Genomic DNA, 10,406 nt, shown 5'->3' on the forward strand with positions numbered 1-10,406 from the left:
AGACAAAAAAGACACAAGGAAACAATATACATTGAAAGATGATGGTCAAGAGACCTCTTAATAGTAAGTTTTGAAGAACACGGATTGTGATAATTAGCCACAAAATCTATCCTCAATGGAAGAACAATGGTACCTTGTTAAGAGCAGTGAAAGATCATATATTTCTAACAGTAATACCGAACCTACCATCATAGCAGTTGATGATGATGTTTTGTTAGTAGAGGTCCCAAGAATGTAGGCATTGAAAAGTCCTCGTAGATAGAAAAGACAATCTAGAGTTGGAGATGTCTTTATTTAACATCCATAGTACATAAAAATACAATGGAGTTAAAATTACACAAACAATTGGATACAAATTATATTGAAAAATGATGGTAAGAAATATGGCACCTAGGCCTATCTTGAAGAAATCTCACACCAACAGAAGGAATTTTCAACTTCAAAAGTCAACCTTTTAGGCTCTCATGACCAAAACCTATATCCAGAATACACTTTTAAGATCAAGCAACCACTTGATCAAATTGTGCTACAAAGAAGGCTAGTTAACAAGGCAAGAGGTGGAGTCTTAGAAGCATGGATCAACCAAAGGAATGAAAAAATGAGTTTGGGAGGTGAATCAAGTATTTCAAGTGTATTGAAGGCCCCTACATGGATACACTATGAGTTAAGTCAAGCCTTAAACCCACCAAATATCAGTTTGGATTTGTAATGGTGAAAAATTAGAGTTTCATCTAATGATGATGTAAAACCCTTAATTTTTGCTTAGGGACCACAACATTAAAGAGGGGTGAACCTAATAGATCTAGCCTTAAATCAGCAAGGATAGGGATGAGAATTCTTATTAGATTCATTGGTTAAGATTTAATACCCTCTTTTAAGTAGAATTGTTAAAATGCTGAAATTAGAGAAAAAGTGCAAGAATTGAAGTAAAAAACTCATGAACAATGAGCTACAATCGTCGGATTGAGCCACAAACCTAGATTTGAGTAATTATGTGAATGTTTGAGTCTTTTCCTAGAAGGAGCTCCTAATTTGTCGGGACTAGAATGCTCATCGCTCTGGTCCTCCATAATTTTTGCCATCCAAAAGGGATCTCGTTCATCTCTATGAATAAAGCCAATCTTGAGAATCTCAGCTTCACACCTATTTCCTACACACAGAATGAAAGGGAAAATTGTTGGGAATAGGGGTTTGCCTAAGTCAAACCCTGGTTTAGGAATTAACTTAGAATGAAATAATACAAATAATGAAATAAATAATGAAAGGATATACCTCAGATATGCAATTGTTGATGATGATGCTTTGCTTCTTGGATGTAATCACATATGTTGTATGAAATGGCATGAACATGACAAAAACCTAATCAAACACACATGCTTGCATATGAATGATGTAATATTGCTCCATAATGGTTGAAGGATGAATATGCAGCCTTGAAGATCTCTGAAAATTCTTGATAATGAGTGCTTGAACACTTTAGGTCAAATACTTATGATGCTTGGAGTCTTATATTCAAAATGAGTTGAGAAGGATGCCTTATATAGGCATTTCATAATTGAAATGACCTTTAGGCTGACTTAGAATTAATAAATTTTCATACGGAGCTAAATTTGATTAGGATAAGACTGCATAATCATCCTCCCAAAATTCGGCTAAAAAATTATGGGACCAAAATGTCGAGTGCTTTGGTCTCAACAACTTTTTTGTGAATTTCTAGGGATTGAAAGCTATCATTATTCTAATGCTAAATCTAGCTTGCTGGCTCAACCAAAGATGTGTAGATATGTGAAATATGTGTTGAGAGTTAAAATTAGGGTAGGATTAAGGATAAATCAAGATAAAATGATAAAGGGTACACCTAGAATTAAGGGTCCAAATAAGAGTATGATGATGTAATAAAGTCAAATAAGACCCAAAATATTGAATTAAATATTAATTAATTACAATTAAGGTCCTATAATGCATAGAGGAAAGGGAAATACTAAAATAGAAGCTAGGAGAGTGTGAAATTGGACACACTAATAAAGGGTGTACAATTTATGATACTACATTTAGCCCCCACTTTAGTGGAGTATGAGATTATGGTCATACTCTTGATAAAGTATAAAGATGAGAGAGGAGAAAATAGGAGCATAATCACAAGGAGATAATACTTCACTAATTTTGAGGAATCGAGGCCCCAATCTTGGGATCTTAACTCACATAATCACATGCAAGGACACATCACACAATGGGTTAATACTAAAAATAATAACTCAAGTCAAATAGCCGAAGAGACCTCGATAACCAAAATGTCTCAACCACTAATATCATTCTTAAAAAATGCCATCTCAAGAACACAAGTGATCACATAAAAAGAGAAAGAGCATGTATTATCCATGGACTAAAAATAGAAAAGCTATGAGCTCATGAGAAGAAATAGGAGACATGGATACACATTCCAGATGTGTTTTTCTAGGTGATCCATGTTGGGGAGGAGAGTAGGAATAGTCTAGCTATGTTTTGCTAGTTCCATTCATCCTTAAGCATGTGTGCAAGTGATTTCTAGTTTCAAGTGTATATCACCATGTATAAGAGTTTTCTTTCTCTAGTTTTGAGTATGCTTCAACTTGTTTAAGACATATATTAAAAATGCAAATTCCAAGGAGAGAGTTTGGTTTTGGGAACATCTCGTATAAGAGTTTGTTTGCTTTAGTTTTGAGAATGTGTAACCTTGTTTAAGACAAATATATGCCTGGTTTCGAGGACATCCCGTGTAAGAGTTTGTTTGCACTATTTTTGGGAATGTGCACCCCATCTAAGACATATATCAATGTCATGTCTGGTTTCAGGCATGAAGTTGTTAGAATAACTAGTGGACAACTGAGAGGGGGTTGGGGGGGTGAATCAGTTGTCAAAAAATTATATTAACCAAACCACTTTATAACCTTTAACCAGAGAACATAAACATTAAATACCAGAATAGCAGAAACAGATACCGGTAAGAAATAAAACTTAAGAGTGAAACAAAGAATTAACACAATGCTACCATACCACATTACACCATGATTTGTATGTGGAAAACTTGATAAAGGGAAAAACCTGCATGGTGGGAAGCCTACCCATAGTCAGATGATACTTCTACAGAAAGTATGTGATATGATAAGGGGCCTCCACATGCCTAGAGCGTACTACTGATTACAAAGGAGTCTCACTGACTACAGAGAGGTTATAACCACCTCAATATAATTGGAAAACAATCCAGAAGAATGAATAACCAATGATAGCATCTACCATGCCTGATTACAATCCCGGTTAATCTCAATAACCAGAGGACTTTGAACTCTTCCATAAACCCAATTTGATCACCTATGATCTACCAAAACTCCTTCGCATATGATATTTCAGTACATGACCATTACCACCACACCCACGATCTACAATGAGATCTTACATCAATTTATACAAACCCTAAGGCCTAAACCAATAAGGTCAGCCACCTAAAAGATATTACAATAAGATCATTTCATACATCCACTTTACAATGATATACCATGTCGGCTTTAGACCAAAACAACATTAACCAATCCATAAATCATCCCAATAACGTGTATAGAACACGTAACATGATACCGATCCATAACCTCAACCCAAATAGATTCACCATGCCAAAGTGATATCTCCAATCAGTCAAGGCACAAACAAAGATCACCTTCTACATCCTAAATTCCATCTAGAAGCCGCAACAACACCACTTATGCATCCTATCAAAGATTCTCAGTAAAAGCTCTGCCGATAAAACCTTAAACCCTTACTGGTATAGGCTTACTAGAGTGTATGATATCATCTGATCATCAATTAAATACCAACTAACCAAAACATACTCAAGAAACATCAAACCAAACATATTCCATTGATCCAAACATGTTCATAGTATCCAACTGATAGTCCCTTCTACTGGTAACACTAGTTCTTCTACCGATAACCAAAATCTGTCTGCTGGTAACCAATTGTATACACATAAAAATTGTCTATGAGCAATTAAATAAATATTTTATATTTATTTAATAATTATTCTTCTATTAAATAATTAATTTGAAAAGATTAATGTATTTAATTCATTTTCATGTCTTTCTATTAATTAATATTTTATTAATTAATTCATCTATCCTATTCCTCTAAATAATTAAATGTCTAATATTTAATTATTTCTCTAACCAAGTTAATTAAATATCTAATATTTAATTATTCTCTTAACCAAGTTAATTAAATATCTAATATTTAATTATCTTCTCCAAACAATTAAATATTCTAATATTTAATGGTTATTCTCCTATCCTATAGTCTCAAATATTAAATAATTCTTAAATTATTTAATCCCTTTTCCAACTCACCTTCCATCTCCACTTTATCTTCCCCTTTGCCAACTCATCAAACATGTGGCTAAGGAAATTAATATTTCTTAAATATTAATTCATCATTTATCTTCAACTACCAAAAATTAATGAAAATTGTGTACGTACACATATTTCATAACCATTTCCTATATTCTCTCCAACACCCTCTACATCTTAGGAAGGACTTGAGTCCACTTGTCCTATCATGCCTACATTTCCTCCAACTATCCCTAGATTCCCTCAGTCAACAACCCAGCCAAGGTGAGATGAGTGACACTTGTCTTCTCCTTCCCCCTTTCTCTCAACCTTCACCTTGGTCACAGCCATTCAAATCTGTAGATCTGATCATGACCGTTGATCTAAGCCACATCATCTAATCCTCTCAAGGTCTATAAAATCAAGAGATTCAGTTGAGAGAGAGTTAGACTTCAAGAGACTTCAAGAGACTTCAAGTGCATTTTGCAAGGTAATCATATGCATCCATGAGTTTTAGTTTTGAAGCAAATAGCAAATAGCAATTATAATATAATATCATTTAGCATAATCATTTTAGCATAATCATGTAGTATTGCATATCATAGTATCAGTTAACTACAAGTTATCAATCCATTCTTCATATGCCATCTTGGAAGCCATCAGTGCATTGTCTGAGAGCACACCATCTGCAACCGGGAACAGTGGAGTTAGGACACAATGGGACATAAACCATGAAGGTAATATTGGTATTTTATTTCATACGTACTTCATGTAGTTTCATTGGTTGAGTTTGGATTTCCTGTAGCATTTCCATTTATATTTTGTGAAACTAACTTGTTGCAGGTAGCATTCTGAGGATGAAATTCAAGTCGACACATTTTGGTGCCCACCGTGGGGCACATGGTTCTCGCATATACCTTTAAAAATCTTGCAAAAATTAAATTAAGGCATTTGTAATGCATACTTACACATGTGTGAATTCTGACAATGCTTTTGTTCTACAGGTTAGCACATTTGCCTTCTAGGTTAGTGCATTTGCACTATAGGTTAGCGCATGAGCATTTTAGTTTAGCGCTTTTGTTTTAAAGTTTGCGTATTTGCATTACAGGTTCATGCATTTGTATCCTAGGTTAGCGCATTTGTCAAAGAAATCACGCTTTTGTATCCACAGAGCAACGCTTTTGTAGTCTAGGTTAGCGCTTTTGACCTGCAGGTTAGTGCTTTTGAGCAAACAAATAGCGCATGTGTTAGATTAGCGCTTCTGTTTACAAACTGACAAAAAATTTCTTGCAGGTCTGAATGTCCAAGAAATCAGATTTTTCAGACTACTAACATGCATGTGCAGGATGGTGTTTAAGGCAAATTTTATGCATTTCCTCATCTAGTTAATTAAAAGTCTTTATTTGGGATGTAATATATCATATCTTGTTCATCTAGTTTAACTAAGAGGATGAATTGATAGCATGCAACTTGCAATTTTAGTATTTTCTCTAAAATAGTTGCACATAGACTTTTAAAAGGGCTAAAATGAACACCATGTTTGTCGGAGTAACATCTCCAAATAGGACTTAGCCAACAATTTCTTTGAAAAGGTTAAAAAGAACACTTGTATTCCATTTCTCGAAAGTGGTAGGTATATGCTCTCCCCTTAATTGGGTGACCAAAAAACCAAACCCACTCCTTTAAGCTTTCTTTACTTTCAAGCAATTAAATCCATTAGAGGGCCTACCTTCTTGAGCTTCCTTGAGGGGGCCAGTGAGAGGGGAATGACCTAAAGTGGAAACGGGCTAATATCGAGTCCTTCCAATCCACTATAAATAAATTGTGTTTGTGACGAAAGTCCCAAACAACATGTGTTGATAAGTTTATACCGACACTATGTTTCCCCATAAACCCTATGGAGCATAACCTCTATAGGCTGAGAACCTTCTATATTTACAGAGCTGAAAGTGCCGCATGTATGGCCACATGACTAGAAGCCTTTACTAAAAAACCACTTGTACTAGCTGCCAAAATCCTTCTAGTTGTTGGCATAGGAGGTCAGACCTCTAAAGCAGCTCACATACATACGGTTCCTAGTAGAGATATAAAGTTTGCCATGGGGAGTTTTCATGGAAATTGGTGCTTGGCTACCCCGAAGAAGTGAGTACCGAGGGTGGAGCCAGTGGGGTCAAGCATCTAAATATCTGCTTTGAATAATGTAGCGTTGGGGGAAACCCCACGTGAGATTCAACAACTATTGTCTCAACCTACCATAGGAATTGTACTTGCTTGTGCATTTTGTTTATTAGACATTATGTCTTCAATGTCTGTAACATGTTCCAAATGGTCAAAAAAATTGAAGAAAATTATCATCTACAAGTGAGCAAAAATCCAACAAATTGCTGAAAAAGTTTGATCAAAAAGAGTAATACAAAAAGCTTCCCAACACTTGAAATACCAGATCAAAATCAAAGTGTCAAAAAGTCAATATAAAAACTATTCTTGAAGTAAGTTTGTCTCTATACCATCACATATTGTCAAAACTAGCTCAAACAACTAGGTCACTAATCCTACAGGTTATTCCCAGAAAGTTCTATAAATATCAACATTCAACAAGCTATTGATTCAAACATCTTAAGTGCAAAAATCAACATCCTTGTCAAGTTTCTCATCAGGATAATCAAATCCTCTATCACGAAGCTTGATCAATCTATACTAGGTTCCTAATCTTGGATATATCTTTCCTATTTTGAACCTAGGTTATATCATAACCAGAATCACACCAACATTGGAATCAAACAAAATTGTGAATTGCTAAATGCTTATATGACTTTTAAGTATCACCTTAAGAAAAGAAAACCCAGTTATAAAGCTACTCAGAAAAGGATAAGATTCTTGTATATCAATAGCAAGATCTTATTGAAACATAGGACATTCCTACACCATTTTCGTCACTACCTACGTGGCTGCGATACAAAATTTGACGGTGAAATTTTGCAAAGACGTGCTTTTCAACAAAGAGATGCTTTATCCCAATGAATAAACAATAGCAGTAAAATCAACAAGGCATATTTTCCTAAACCAATAATCACCTATTGACTTTATCCTTTGGAACTTTGAACAACTTTGAGATAATCACATGCTAGTTTGGACTAGAGCCCAACATGAACAACTTAGAAAACAACAACAAATGGAGGAAGAAGATACTCTTGTATTCCACAGTTTCAGATTTACCGCTGTTGACGAAGAAGTAGTCAATAAAACCATTAGAGACCTTGAGCAAGATTTCAAATTTGATAGGCTAATGGAAAAATTGTTAGCAAAACAAAAAGAAAAATATCTCTTGATGTTGGCAAAATCTGGAGCTAAACTACCACAAGACTTTAACATAGAAAGCTTGAAACAAGATATAGAGGCAAGTAACACCCAGAACATAGATGAGCCAAATAATGAAGATGTGAATAAAGAAAGTAATGAAGAAACAAGGAAAGAGAAGGATGATAAAAGAAAAGGGCGCAATGATAAGAGAACTCACGAAGAAATAAGGAGAAACTATGTGGATAATCCATTATCAAACCTTACTCAACAAATACAAACTCTACAACAATAGATACAAGACATGCAAAATGGGACAAGCTCCAAGAAATATTCATTAGAAGATATATGCCCATATCCTTTTGATAAAAATATGAATATGATACCATTTCCGCAACATTGCGAGATTCCTAAATATGACAAATATGATGGAAAATCTGATCCTCAAGATCACATTAGGGAGTTTTGTACTATGAGCATGGAATTTACTCATGATGAAACTTACCTTATGCATCTTTTTCCTAGGAGATTAAATGGACAATCAATGGAGTGGTTTTCAAGATTACCATCTGGAATCTAATCTTTTGAAGAACTTGTGAATAGGTTTATTTCACAATATTCCTACAATATAAGGAATGAAATAACAATGCTGGATCTCTGCAATGTTAAACAAAAGAATGGTGAATCCTTTATGATTTTCTACAACAATGGAAATGCATGTTTAATAGGTATCCCTGAGATGTACCTGATCAAGAAAAAATGGACATATTCATTGATAATCTTATCAGTGAAATGAGTTATCAACTAAGGATACAATGTCCTCCCTCTTTTGCCAAAATGATCGAGAATGGTCTGAAAATAGAGAATGCAATGATAAAGAAAGAAGAGCTAAAACTTAACAATAATTCATACAACAACAACAACAACAACAACAATGACAAACCCAAGTTCTGGTCAAAGAATAGGAATGTCAGCAATGAAGAGAATGACGATAATAATACTACAAAACAACAACAACCAATTTTTAATCTATCAAGCCAACTCCCAAGCAATAACAATCCAAAAAACAATAAAGCCAAGTCCTTTTTCTCCAATCCTCGGAGGAAATTCACAAACATTGGAGAATCTTTGGAATCAGCTCTAAAAACTTTGCTTGCTAACAAATTGATTGTTTTACTAGAAGCAAGAAGTTATGAACCACCAGTCAAGCCCAATTGGTGGAATGACAATCATTTTTGCAATTATCATCAAAATAAAGGACACCTAACAAATGATTGTCAGTGATTAAAACACCGTATCCAAGATCTAATCGATAATGGAACCATCATAGTGGATAGCCATAAGACAAACGAATCACACTCGGCTTTCAAAACTCCACTTCTGAATTATGACAAAGGTGAATCGTCCCAATTAAAAGATGATAAAGGAAAAGCCAAAGTAAATTACACTTATACATATGATGATGTGGTAAATGTGATCATTATTAACAAAAATTCATCTTCAGAGCCAATCAATGTTATCATGAAAAGCAAAGCCAGGTATAGCAAAAGACCCAGCATCCACATCACAACAATACAATTTAGTAGAGAAATTACAACGAATACTCGCACAAATATCAATTCTGGAACTTCTCAAGGTTTCACCTATGCATAAGGAAATTTTGTAGAAAGCTTTAGTGGAAACAACAGTTTGAAAAGATTTGGATGTAGATCAATTCCAAAACATGGTAGGACACCTTATAGATCCTCATTGCTTATCATTTTCTGAAAATGATGACGCATCCTTACAACATCCTCACAATGCTCCCTTACATGTTGAAGTCTCCATAAATAAAACTCATGTCAAACATGTGTTCATAGATAGAGGAGCTGGCTTAAACATTTGTGCATTAAGTTTGATAAAGGCTTTGGGATATTCGGAGAATGCAGTAGACCCAAAAAAGAAAATAACCATCAAGGCTTATGATGAAGCAGAATGTTCTTCTAAAGGAACTATTGTGCTACCAATAAGGATAGGACCTGTGGAAAGGGATACATTGTGTCAAGTTTTAGATTTGAACATCTCTTACAACATTCTTCTAGGAAGACCATGGATTCACAAGATGCAAGCAGTTCTGTCTACATATCATCAATGTGTAAAATTTCCTCACGAAGGAAAAAAGATCACTATAATTGTAGATTCCAGTCAACATTGCAATAATTTGAAGCCAACACAAGATACAAGAGTTCCACATAACAGAGAATCAATATATCCTACCAAATAAATTCAAGCAAAGTTATGGGAAACTTTTGAAGAAAAACTCAAGTTAAATGATGAAGGAATGGGAAAATATTCTTTGCATAATTTTCCACTTTCCCATAAGTCATATGGTAAGCCTACATATATTCAATCAAAGCCATCAGAAAGATCAAAACATATGTTTAAAGGAACATTTGTTAGTGCTGGAACTCTTGAAGAAGAAAATGAAGACAAAGACATTCTTGGTTGGTTGTACAAGGATGAAGACAAAACTATAGCAACAGCAACAGAAGTCAATATTCCCATAAAACAATATGGAAAAGGATATGAAATCATGCAAAAGATGGGATATGAAGGGAAAGGACCCATTGGTAAGCAACATCAAGGTATTTCAGAACCTATTTGTCCACACTCACAATCAATAGAAGATAAATCCAGGCTGGGATATCTAAAGTCTAATCAAAAGCAACATAATCATCCACAACAAAAGTGGAGAAAGAAATCTATTTCTAGAGAAGG

Source organism: Cryptomeria japonica, chromosome 9, assembly GCF_030272615.1.
Source record: "Cryptomeria japonica chromosome 9, Sugi_1.0, whole genome shotgun sequence".
NCBI lineage: Eukaryota > Viridiplantae > Streptophyta > Pinopsida > Cupressales > Cupressaceae > Cryptomeria > Cryptomeria japonica.